The following is a 13,853-nucleotide window of genomic DNA, read 5'->3' as shown; positions in this document are numbered from 1 at the left end:
CGTGGAGCATGTGTTGGCTCAGCTCGACCTTAGCCTCTTAAACACCGGTGCTCCCACGCATTTCAGTGTAGCCCATGGCTCGTTCTCGGCCATCGATCTCTCTATTTGCAGCCCTGAACTTGTCCCATCCCTCCACTGGAGGGTGCATCCTGACCTGTGTGGTAGTGACCATTTTCCCATCTATTTGTCACTGCCACAGTGTCATTCTTCTGGGCGCTTGCCCCGCTGGGCTTTCCGCAGGGCTGACTGGCCAGCTTTTACTTCCACTGTAACCATTGCGTCTCCCCCACAGGGTGACATTGACGAGGTGGTCCGTGTTTTAACCACGTCCATCATTTCAGCGGCCGAGGCTACCATCCCCCGTTCCTCTGGCCTCCCTCGGCGGAAGGCTGTTCCCTGGTGGTCGCCGGAGATTGCTGAGGCTATTCGCGACCGTAGGCGGGCTCTCCAGCGTCATAGGCGGCACCCGTCTCTGGAGACCCTCGTCGCCTTTAAGAGGCTCCGTGCCTTCGCCCGTCGTCTTATTGCACGGCGTAAGCAGGAGTGCTGGGAGAGGTACGTCTCTTCCCTGGGCTCCCGTGTCTCGTCCTCGCACGTGTGGTCCCGGATCCGGCGGATTTATGGCTCCCAGACCCCTGTGGGTGTCCCTGGGCTATCCTTGGACGGCGCTGTCTGCACGGACGCTGCCGCCATTGCTGAACGGCTAGCCGCGCACTTTGCTCAGAGCTCTGCGACTGCATCCTATCCCCCCGCCTTTCGCTCTCTAAAGGAGCGAGCCGAGCGGACGCCGTTCTCATTCCACACGCGTCATTATGAAACATACAATGCTTCTTTCAGCGAGAGGGAACTCCTCGCTGCCCTCGCCGATTGCCCTGATACAGCACCAGGACCGGACTGCATCCACGTGCAGATGCTGAAGCATCTCTCCAGGGACTGCCAGAGACACATCCTCACCATCTTTAACCGCATTTGGAGCGAGGGCGTGATCCCGTCGCAATGGCGAGAGGGTCTTATTGTCCCCATCGTGAAGCCCGGTGCGGAGCCACTGGCGGTGGACAGCTATCGTCCCATTACCCTCACCAACGTTTTGTGCAAATTGCTCGAACGTATGGTGGGGTGGCGTTTGTGTTGGGTCCTTGAGTCGCGCGGTCTCCTCGCTCCATCCCAGGGTGGCTTCCGTCGGGGCCGGTCTGCAGTGGACAATTTGGTGCGGCTGGAATCTGCTGTCCGTACGGCTTTTGCCCGACGTCAGCACCTTGTTGCTGTATTTTTCGATCTGCGGAAGGCGTATGACACCGCATGGAGGCATCACATCCTCGCCACGTTGCATGGGTGGGGTCTTCGTGGTCGGCTCCCGGCTTTTCTTCAAAGCTTTTTATTGCGCCGCTCTTTCCGGGTGCAAGTCGGTGCCACCTCTAGTTCCTCTTATATACAGGAAAATGGGGTCCCGCAGGGCTCGGTGTTGAGCGTCTCGTTATTTCTAGTGGCCATTAATGGTCTGGCTGCAGCAGTGGGGTCGTCGGTGTCTCCTTCTTTGTATGCCGACGACTTCTGCATCTCATTTAGCTCCACGACTACGGGAGTCGCCGAACGCAGGTTGCAAGTCGCCGTTCGCAAGGCAGCATCATGGGCTCTAACTCATGGTTTTCAGTTCTCTGCTGCCAAGACTCGGGTTATGCACTTTTGCAGGCGTCGGACGGTCCACCCTCATCCTGACCTTTACCTCGACGGCCACCTGCTTGAAGTGGTGGACACTTGCCGTTTCTTGGGACTTGTGTTTGATGCCCGGCTCACATGGGTTCCTCATATTACTCAGCTGAAGCAACAATGCTGGCGGCACCTCAACGCCCTCCGCTGCCTTAGCCACACGTCTTGGGGTGCGGATCCCTGCACGCTGCTGCGATTGTACAGAGCCCTTGTGCAGTCTCGGCTTGATTATGGGAGCCTGGCCTATGGGTCTGCATCACCCTCAGTGTTGAAGTTGTTAGACCCCATACACCACTGTGGGGTCCGGCTTGCAACTGGCGCTTTTCGTACGAGCCCCGTGGATAGTCTACTGCTGGAGGCCGGGGTTCCCCCGCTGCGGATTCGCCGCCATCGTCTGCTCGCCGACTATGCTGCTCACGTTCATTGCTCGCCAGGCCATCCCAATCGTCGCCTGCTTTTCCCTGCCATGGCCCTCCATCTGCCCGAACGGCGACCTAGGTCTGGGCTTTCCGTAGCTGTCCGTGTCCAGTCCCTGCTGTCAGAACTGGGGTCATTCCCTCTTCTGCCTCCCTTCCGGGTCCGTACACCTACGCCTCCCTGGTGTTTGTCCCGGCCGTCTGTCCGACTGGATTTGGCACAGGGCCCTAAGGACTCGGTTCCGCCTGCGGCCCTCCGTCGCCGTTTTCGTGAGCTCCTTGAATCATTTCCGGGCTGTGAGCCTGTCTACACTGATGGTTCCCTGGTTGATGGTCGCACTGCCTACGCCTTTGCTCACTCTGCCCATGTTGAGCAACGCTCCTTGCCGGCTGGCTGCAGTATTTTTACTGCAGAGCTGGTGGCCATCTTGCGAGCTCTTGAGCATATGCGTTCCTGCTCAGATGCGTCCGTCGTCATCTGCAGTGACTCCCTGAGCAGCCTCCAGGCCATCGACCGCTGCTATCCCTCCTCTCCTCTGGTGTCCTCCATTCAGGAGGCTGTCCGCCATTGCCCGTTCTGGTGGTTCAGTGGTCCTGGTTTGGACGCCCGGTCATGTTGGCATCCCAGGGAACGAACGTGTAGACAGGCTGGCCAAAGGGGCGATCGACGCCCCGGCTTTGGAGATCGGCCTTACGGCTCGCGACCAGCAGCTGCTGTTGCGCCGTAAGCTGATTGGGATGTGGGCTGCTGAGTGGCGTGGCATGACAGCCCCGAATAAACTGCGGGCTGTCAAGGAGACGACCGATGTGTAGCGTTCCTCCCTGCGGGCTTCTCGCAGGGACTCGGTAGTCCTGTGTCGGCTGCGCATCGGCCATACCTACCTGACGCACGGCCATCTGTTACGTCAGGAGGATCCCCCCTTGTGTCAGTGTGGGTCCCGGCTGACGGTCGGCCACATTTTGTTGGAGTGTTCTCGACTGCACACACTCCGGCAATCTTTTAATCTCCCGGGCACTTTGGCTTTGGTTTTATCCGACGATGCCTCCAGGGCTGATACCGTTTTAAATTTTATCCGTGGTAGTCCGTTTTATGGATCGATTTAGGGAGGTCCTGCGCCTTTCCCTTTCTGTGTCTATTGTCCTTGTGTCTGTTGCTGTTCTGGTGTGCCGTGAGATGGTTGACTCTTTCCCATTTTTGATCTCGTGGTCAGTCAACCAGTCTCCGGCCATCTTCCTTTCTTCTGTTTCTTTCTGTCTGGTGTTCCTCTGTCCTGTTCTTGTCTGTAGTGTTTGTTGCTGCATTTGTGTGCTTTTAGCGCCTGGGGGGACGTCTCCTCGCCCTTTGGTTTTTATCTGCTTTGTAGATTTTCGGCTCGCCTGATTTTGGAATGGGGGACTGATGACCTTCGCTGTTTAGTCCCCCTTAAACATCCAACAACCACCACCACCACCACCACCACCAAAACTGGAGCCTCTTTAATGCAATAACTCACACGACGAATTCGTATCGTTATTTCAAGTGCTCGGGTGAATGCGCAAGTAACTGCTAGGCAACCGTCCTCTACAGTTTAGGTAACATAGCATCGGTGTTAGCATATCCTGTGAACAACATTAAACAGCAACGAAAGTAGCTGCAGAGCTCTACACTGTTTAGCAACGTCGATTGGAATGTGTAAACGAGCAGTGCTGAAAAATTTTACATAAATCGTTTTATGTACCACAGAATAATGGTATTTTGCGACTGGGAGGTATCCAGCAGTATCTAATGAAAAAACTTGAATAGCTAATCAACTCCCAATGGATTCAACAGCTAACTACAGTCCAGGATATTAATTCAATTTCCTGAAGTAACAGGACACGAAAACTCTTTTGTTACAGAGCCAGCTCGACTAAATGTTACTCTACACAGCTGCCATCAGTTTCCAAAGCGTCTTCTTCTTCTTCTTCTTCTTCTTCTTCTTCTTCATAGGCGGAAGAAAGTTCCAGCATCACGACTGTACAATGATCACAGCCAATATGTATGTACAACTGAGAAGCAAGGAGGTTGGTGACACTTATTGTGAAACTATGTGGTTAATCTGTGAAGGTATGACAAAAGTAAGTGAACTTCGTCAGAAACTCAGTAAGTGGTTCGTCTCTACAAGTCAGGCACCTAACTTATGAACCTGTATGAAAAATTAAGACAAAGTGATCTTTCACTTGTTAAACTTACGACGGACCGTGTTATGATTTCGGAACACGTAATTAGTACAAACTTCAACTTGCCAGTACTTCTCCACTAAATTCAGTCATTTAAATGCTTGTACGATATTCTAATTGGAGATGGCTTTGTATGGTAAATAAATAGGTTACATTTAAGTGAATAGCTCATACCTCTTGAAGGTACAGTGCACCTCGACTCTAAAGCTGGGCGTTAGCTTAGTTCAAAGCTTCTAAAGCTCCGCAAGAACTTTAAAAAGTTCCCTTAGTTGTTCTTGAAACACAAACTTCGACGCTAAAACGCTTGAATCAAAGCTGAAGCTCCTTTTACTGAATAACTCACAGAACGAATTGGTATAGGCACTTCTAGTACTCGAGAGAATACGGAAGTCATTGCTAGGCAACGGTCCTCGACGGTTTAGGTGACATAGCATTGTTGTTGGCATAACCTGTGATCAACATTAAATAGCAACCCCACTAATAGCAATCCCAGCAAATACAGAGCACATTATTTTATAGGAACGTCGATGTTAATAGGTAAACAAGCACTGCAGTAAAATTTTTAGTAATTTAAATATATGTCAGACCAAATAATCATGCCTTGCTATTGAAAGATATACATCCTTTAGGATGAAAACGCCCGAATAACTAATACTTCACAAAGAATTTACCAATTCAAAATACTCCAAGCTCTTAATTCAATTTCTTTAAGCAATAAGAGAGTTATACTCCTTCGTTACGGTGGAAGGTCAGCTCAGTATGACACAAAACAGTTGGCATCAGTTTCCAAAATGTGTTCGTTTTCACAGACGGAAGAAAATTCCAGCAGCATGACCCTGTTATGACTACAGACACTATGTATGTGTAATCGACAACCGAGAAAGATTGCTAACATCGTTGTCGTTGTGAACCTCAGCAACTGAAAGGAATAGAGCATGCTACAATTGTATCCGTCTGCTCTGACCCACGACTCATATTTGGAGTACAGGGGATAGTTTACACGAGATACTACGACAACCACAGATAACATTTAATAAGAGCCCGATGACATTCTTCAAGACGCGGACAGCAATATAGTCCATTACAATCAAAAAGAAACATAAAACATTTTGTGTAGGTGGTGCTGTACAGCTTTAACGAATGTTAACTGCCATATGCAGCACACAGCTGTAACGACATATTTAATAACAGACGATCGATATCGGTCTAGAACCAGAAAATCATCGGGTCCAAAAACCATCTCTCCTAAGCATTTGTTTAATTGGAATAGTAGTTACCAGATGTACAAAGATCCATAATTGACACACACACACACACACACACACACACACACATATATATATATATATATATATATATATATATATATATATATATATATATATATATATATATATTGGGAAAAGAAGTTGTGGAGGTTAAATGGACGTAATGATATGAATGTACAGCTGGTATCAATGACGGAACAATGTACATCTGATAACTGCGATTCCATTTCCTCAGACGGATAGCTGAGACGGTTTTTGGACACGATGATGGTCTTGTCATAGACCGAAATCGATCGTTTCTGTTAAAATATACCGTTGTGTATTGTATAACGCACTTCTTAACAAACAAAAAACCATGGGAACCATTTGAATCACCATATGAAATGAAATTATCGGGACAATCGCAGGAATGGGAGAGTTGTGGAAGGCGACATACTAAAAAGGTTACTAATCCTTACAACATTTAAGAACTTCTCTAGAATAAATCGAACGAAAATATATAGTGAACACAAAATTGGATTCGAATAATTTGCTTGACCAATACAGATGAAATGAAGACAGTGGTATTAGACACCTCCACAAAACAACATTACTGGAAAATAGCACACACACACACACACACACACACACACACACACACACATTCTTTCGGAATGACGCAAACGAAAACATAAAAAAAACAAGCCTAATCGCAACGTACGCTGTAACTACATAATTTTAACAGACAGCGACAACAGATCCCCTGCAAATGTCTCTAACATAAGCAGAAAAAACTGCAAAAATGGCAGAACTGGAATCGAATTCTTCGCTTGACCTGTAGCTCAAAGGAAGACAGCGATATCACACAGCTCCACAAAACGACATAATCGAAAAATATCGCATATGAACTTTTCCTTGATAAACCTAAAAATATAACAAAATAACATACAAATGGTATCGCAGTATATACAAGACCACCTCCCCCCCCCCCCAAACAAACAAACACACACACACACACACACACACACACACACACACACACGAATCTCATTATGCAAGGCTGACGCACACGAATTTCTCCAGAATAAAGCGAACAAAAGAAACAAAAAATACACATGGACAGTTGGTATCATATTTCGTGTGAACTCTATTCCCAAACCGAGGACAGAGATACAAAACAACACCCACATAACATCAACTTAATCGAAAAATTATATACACAAATTCCTTTAGAATAAACCGAAAGAAAAGAAGTACAAAATACTGGAATCACACTACAAACGGAAATAAATAGCTCAGAAACCGAAAACAAATAATTCACCAATAAATACCAAAACCTCTACCCAATTCAGCTAAACAAATATTACGAAACACAAACAAAAAAAAAAAAAACTATGCAGCTCGAGAGTGAGTAAAAACAAATTGAGCCTCTTAGGAACAGTGGATTTCATAAGCGCAGCGTCACAAAGAGTCACATTCGAAAAACGGCGAAACATTTGCAAATTAAAAAAAAAAATTGAATAACATTACCACCAGCAATGCAATTTCGTTAGGGCTAACCTCACTCTCGACGAACTTCCCACATTAAAAATGCAGCTAAATAATTATAAGAACCAAATGATAACCATAATCACTAATCGTTTCATCACAAAAATTTATCTTATGCTCTGAAGGTCCTGCCCACCCTTACCCTGGGAAATCGTGTGATATGCAGAAAGAAGCAGACAAATATTTGTCAGGATACAGAATAAAAATATAATCGTTACTGGTTTCTCCACGGCAGTTTAATCTGTGGTCTCAGGTTCCACGCAAACCAAACCCTCGTATGTCGCGACGAATTTGGAATAACAGCATAGTTTAGACATCACAGATTACACTGGTAAGTAACACAACCACAGGTTAACTTTTAATAGAAGTCCGCTTGCACCCAGTTCAACGTAGTCAGGACGTCACATAGGATATCATGGGTCAAAGCAAACGAGTAGAAAAGGATACGTTTGCCATTGAGGAACTAAGAAATTATTTTGAGAATACAAAATGAAAGTGCATGAACTACGCCAAATAGAAAGTATAGAAATCTATCTGAAAAAACAAGCACTTAATATTTGAATCTCCGTGAAAAATTGACACAAAAAAGTGTTTCACGTTATATGCTGTTAGTAACTTCAGGTTCTGTAATCACATCACACTCTACCACATGCTTCAACCTGCTAGTATTTCTCCACTAAGTACACAGACAATTAAAAGCTTCTACGATATTCTAACTACAGATGATTCCGAAAGGTGAATAAATAAGTGTCAGATACGCGAATAGCTCATACCTCTTGCAGGTACAATGCTCCTCGGTTCTGAAGCTGGGTGTTCGCTTCGTTCAAAGCTTCTAAAGCTCCCCAAGAACGTTAAAAAGTTTCGATAGTTGTTCTCGAAACAGAAAATTCTCTCTACAACACTTGAATCAAAGCTGAAGCTTCTTTCACTCAATAACTTAAACAGCGAATTCGGATAGGCACTTCTAGTACTCGAGAGAATACGGAAGTAATTGCTAGGCAACGGTCGTCGACGATTCAGGTGACATAGCTTTGTTGTTAGCATACCCTATGACCAACATAGAGACAACAGAGCACAATATTTTATAGGAACGACGACAGAAATGGTTAAACGACCACTGAAATAAAATGTTTAATAAGTTAAATATATGCTGTAGCTTTTCAGATTATAGCACCGCTTCGAAGCGACGTCGCACGCTCGTGTCCTCGATCCCGCATTCACGTAATATGTCTAAATGTTTTCACACGCTCAAAAATTAATTCTCTCAGCGCTGCGAACAGTCACCATTTTTCTATGTCCGTTTGTGTAATACCACAAATACATTTTCTGGTATATTAATTTCCTATATCTTCTCCGTCACGAAAATGGAAGACTTGACACTGAGACGGATCACATGATCAATAGGTACTTTTATTCCGCATACACTTACGGAAAAAAGCTGAAACAACCCAGTAGCGCCACTATGAGAATGCAGATCATGTTTGTTTTAAATACACACTGTAAATTTCGTGAGCGGTAGTTACTTTTGAGATTGAATGAGGTGAGTTGATGTTAGTCAAGAGTAGAGATGGGTAGTTCGCGAACGAACGGGTGCAAAGGAATGGTTCACCAAGACGAACGAAAGGATCGAGGAACGAATTCCAAGGAACGATCGGTTCATAGTTCACTTCGGTCGCGGCGGTCTTCTTATAGTTCCCAGGAACGAGGAACGATCCGTTCGTAGTTCACTAGTTCACTTCGGCCGCGGCGGTCACTTCGGCAGTCCCCGTTCCAGCCTCGGTCGCGTGCTCGTCTCAGTCTCGGTCTCCCTCTGCCGCACTCGTCGTTCTTCGCATGGTCATCTGTCTCAGTTCACTGTCGACTGCTCCTAGTTAGTTCAGTATCCAGTTGTTCCCCCCCCCCCCCCCCCGTGCTGGGTTTGGGGGTTAGAATAGTCCCGCGGTATTCCTGCCTGTCGTAAGAGGCGACTAAAAGGAGTCTCAAACATTTCGGCCTTATGTGATGGTCCCCTGTTGGGTTTGACCTCCATCTCTCAAAATTTTCCAAAGAGCGAGCCGATTGGGGAAGGGCGCCTTACGTGGTGCATTGTGTCCATCTTGTGATCAGACTTTTCGCCAGTTATTCGCTGTTGAATTGCAGTCCTGCCCGCTCTCCATCTCTTGGGCATGACTACGTTCCTGCATGCAGATTACACCTTGCACTCTGCAGTGCCTCTTTCTGCACTGACGGCGACCATGGACCACATGTTACCTAACATCCAGCACGGCAGCCAGTCCGTTGCGGTGGGGCCGCCATGTACCCTGTTGGTTGTAGCCCCCTGACAACACAGGGATCGCTCTACTGATGCCTGCTCCCCCTGCGGGTTCGGGGGTTAGAATAGGCCCGCGGTATTCCTGCCTGTCGTAAGAGGCGACTAAAAGGAGTCTCAAACGTTTCGGCCTTATGTGATGGTCCCCTCTCGGGTTTGACCTCCATCTATCCAAATTATTCCGAAGAGCGAGCCAATTGGGGAAGGGCACCTTACATGGTGCACTGTATCCTTCGTGCAATTAGACCTATAGCCGTCTTTCTCGTCGTTGCGATGGTGTCCCGCTCGTTTTCGATCTCATGGGCGATTACCACGCTGCACTCTGCAGTGTTTCTTTTAACTGTGACGACGACCTTGGCCATTTTTGCACCTAAGATCCAGCACGGTAGCCAGTCCGTTGTGGTGGGGTCGCCATGTACCCTCTTGGTTGTAGCCCCCTGACAACACAGGGATCGCTCTACTGATGCCTGCGCCGTTCACTCCCCACGTATGCCAAGGAGTAGATGCCCATCTCCCTGGGGCATCGGGACTCCCGGCAATGGCCATCCTGCCAGGTGGCCTTTGCTGTGGCTGGGTGGCGCCCGTGGGGAGGGCCCTTGGTCAGAGTAGGTGGCATCAGGGCGGATGACCCGCAATGAAGCGTGGTACATCATCTATCGCTGGTGGGCCTCCACCAGCAGTCTCTAAGCGATCGAGGTCTAACCTCAACGGGAAGAAATTGCATCAGAGATCGTTTCCCTCCCTAGCTACTCCATGGGAGGAACGTCTTGCTCAAGAAGGCAGTGGCGAATATTCACCCCGGTACCTTGTGTGTACGCGGGTTGATGGAGAATCGTTCGTGTCGACCAAGCCCCAGTTTTTTGTGGAGCATTTAGAGGACAAGTTCGGGGAGGTGGAGGGCTTGTCCAAGATGCGCTCTGGCTCTGTGCTCATCAAAACGGCATCCTCTGCCCAGTCACGGAGGTTGCTCAATTGTGACAAGTTGGGGAATGTTTCAGTAACCATCACGTCGCATAAGAGTCTCAACATGGTCCAGGGTATTATATTCCATAGGGATCTTCTTCTGCAGTCCGACGATGAATTACGCGCCAACCTCGAACGACGAGGTGTTCACTTCGTCCGGCGCGTCCATCGGGGTCCGAGGGATAATCAGGTAGCCTCCGGTGCCTTCATCTTGGCCTTTGAGGGTGATGTCTTACCCGAAAAGGTTAAGGTGATGGTTTACCGTTGTGATGTGAAACCATATATCCCTCCTCCGATGCGGTGTTTTAAATGCTGGAAGTTCGGGCACATGTCATCTCGCTGTACTTCCAGCATCACGTGTCGGGATTGCGGACGTCCTTCGCATCCTGATACTCCATGTGCTCCGCCTCCCGTCTGTGTTAACTGTGGAGAACACCATTCCCCCTGCTCACCGGACTGTCGGATCTTCCAGAAGGAAAGGAAGATAATGGAATATAAGACCCTGGACCGCCTGACCTACACAGAGGCAAGGCGGAAATATGAGCGGCTACATCATGTGCCCATGACATCCACCTATGCCGCTGCTGCAAAAGCGGTCCGATCCTCTCCCGTGTCGTCACGTACTGTTGCCTCTCAGCTATGTCAAAATGACCCGGCCCCCTTGGTTGTGGGGAGCACTTCGCCCTCTGTTGCTCCATCTACTCCAGGAGCAACACCACCCCAACCATCGGGGACATTCGTCCCCCCTTCCCAGCCGGAGAAGCGTAGGGCTTCTTCGGCTACTCTAGCCAGGAAGGGGTCCCTTGGGGCCCTCCCTTCCCAGGCTTTGCCCAGTGTCAAAGCGGATACCCGCAAAGTTTTGAAGCAACAACCGGTCGCTGGTCATAGGGCTTCACGGTCGTCGTCCGTCCCTGAGACTGACCCAGTGGGGCCCTCCCAGCCAGACCCTCCCAAGGCACAGCGTGCGAAGCCGTTGAAGAAAAAGGCTCCCAAGCATCCTGACATTGCGGTGGCACCTGTCCCACCGCAACCTTCCACCTCTGCGTCTGAGGACGAGGTGGAGATCCTGGCGTCCGCTGAGGACCTCGATCTCGCCAGTCCCTCCGACGCCATGGAAAGCACTGGCAAAGGTGCTCACTCGGAGGCAGCAGGTGACCCAGTGGCGTAATCTGCCTACCCCGTCCCATCACGCCTTTCCCAGCAATGGCCAGTACCATCCTCCAGTGGAACTGCAGCGGTTTCTTCCACCATTTAGCTGAGCTCCGCCATCTTATCAGCCGTCATCCTTTCCTTTGCATTGCTCTGCAGGAAACTTGGTTTCCAGCAATGCGAACCCCCGCCCTCCGTGGCTATCGGGGTTATTTTAAGAACCGGGCAGCTTATGCAAGGGTGTCTGGTGGCGTCTGCATATATGTCTTGAACTCTCTTCACAGCGAGTTTGTGCCTCTACAAACAGCTTTAGAGGCTGTCGCTGTTCGGGTGTGGACGCCCCAGGCCATTACCGTCTGCAGTATTTACCTTCCACCTGATGGTACTGTCGCGCAGCATGTCCTGGCTGCTCTGATAGCACAACTGCCGCCACCTTTTTTGCTGCTGGGCGATTTCAATGCCCACAACCCTCTATGGGGTGGGACTGTCTCCGATGATCGTGGTCGGGCCGTGGAGCATGTGTTGGCTCAGCTCGACCTTAGCCTCTTAAACACCGGTGCTCCCACGCATTTCAGTGTGGCCCATGGCTCGTTCTCGGCCATCGATCTCTCTATTTGCAGCCCTGGACTTGTCCCATCCCTCCACTGGAGGGTGCATCCTGACCTGTGTGGTAGTGACCATTTTCCCATCTATTTGTCACTGCCACAGTGTCATTCTTCTGGGCGCTTGCCCCGCTGGGCTTTCCACAGGGCTGACTGGCCAGCTTTTACTTCCGCTGTAACCATTGCGTCTCCCCCACAGGGTGACATTGACGAGGTAGTCCGTGTTTTAACCACGTCCATCATTTCAGCGGCCGAGGCTACCATCCCCCGTTCCTGTGGCCTCCCTCGGCGGAAGGCTGTGCCCTGGTGGTCGCCGGAGATTGCTGAGGCTATTCGCGACCGTAGGCGGGCTCTCCAGCGTCATAGGCGGCACCCGTCTCTGGAGACCCTCATCGCCTTTAAGAGGCTCCGTGCCTTCGCCCGTCGACTTATTGCACGGCGTAAGCAGGAGTGCTGGGAGAGGTACGTCTCTTCCCTGGGCTCCCGTGTCTCGTCCTCGCACGTGTGGTCCCGGATCCGGCGGATTTATGGCTCCCAGACCCCTGTGGGTGTCCCTGGGCTCTCCTTGGACGGCGCTGTCTGCACGGACGCTGCCGCCATTGCTGAACGGCTAGCCGCGCACTTTGCTCAGAGCTCTGCGACTGCATCCTATCCCCCCGCCTTTCGCTCTCTAAAGGAGCGAGCCGAGCGGACGCCGTTCTCATTCCACACGCGTCATTATGAAACATACAATGCTCCTTTCAGCGAGAGGGAACTCCTCGCTGCCCTCGCCGATTGCCCTGATACAGCACCAGGACCGGACTGCATCCACGCGCAGATGCTGAAGCATCTCTCCAGGGACTGCCAGAGACACATCCTCACCATCTTTAACCGCATTTGGAGCGAGGGCGTGTTCCCGTCGCAATGGCGAGAGGGTCTTATTGTCCCCATCGTGAAGCCCGGTGCGGACCCACTGGCGGTGGACAGCTATCGTCCCATTACCCTCACCAACGTTTTGTGCAAATTGCTCGAACGTATGGTGGGGCGGCGTTTGTGTTGGGTCCTTGAGTCGCGCAGTCTCCTCGCTCCATCCCAGGGTGGCTTCCGTCGGGGCCGGTCTGCAGTGGACAATTTGGTGCGGCTGGAATCTGCTGTCCGTACGGCTTTTGCCCGACGTCAGCACCTTGTTGCTGTATTTTTCGATCTGCGGAAGGCGTATGACACCACATGGAGGCATCACATCCTCGCCACGTTGCATGGGTGGGGTCTTCGTGGTCGGCTCCCGGCTTTTCTTCAAAGCTTTTTATTGCGCCGCTCTTTCCGGGTGCAAGTCGGTGCCACCTCTAGTTCCTCTTATATACAGGAAAATGGGGTCCCGCAGGGCTCGGTGTTGAGCGTCTCGTTATTTCTAGTGGCCATTAATGGTCTGGCTGCAGCAGTGGGGTCGTCGGTGTCTCCTTCTTTGTATGCCGACGACTTCTGCATCTCATTTAGCTCCACGACTACGGGAGTCGCCGAACGCAGGTTGCAAGTCGCCGTTCGCAAGGCAGCATCATGGGCTCTGGCTCATGGTTTTCAGTTCTCTGCTGCCAAGACTCGGGTTATGCACTTCTGCAGGCGTCGGACAGTCCACCCACATCCTGACCTTTACCTCGACGGCCACCTGCTTGAAGTGGTGGACACTTGCCGCTTCTTGGGACTCGTGTTTGATGCCCGGCTCACATGGGTTCCTCAT

The sequence above is a fragment of the Schistocerca piceifrons genome, chromosome 6 (assembly GCF_021461385.2).
Source record: "Schistocerca piceifrons isolate TAMUIC-IGC-003096 chromosome 6, iqSchPice1.1, whole genome shotgun sequence".
In the NCBI taxonomy this organism is placed as follows: Eukaryota; Metazoa; Arthropoda; class Insecta; order Orthoptera; family Acrididae; genus Schistocerca; species Schistocerca piceifrons.
The sequence above is the reverse complement of the archived record's forward strand: the minus strand, read 5'-3'. Positions refer to the sequence as shown.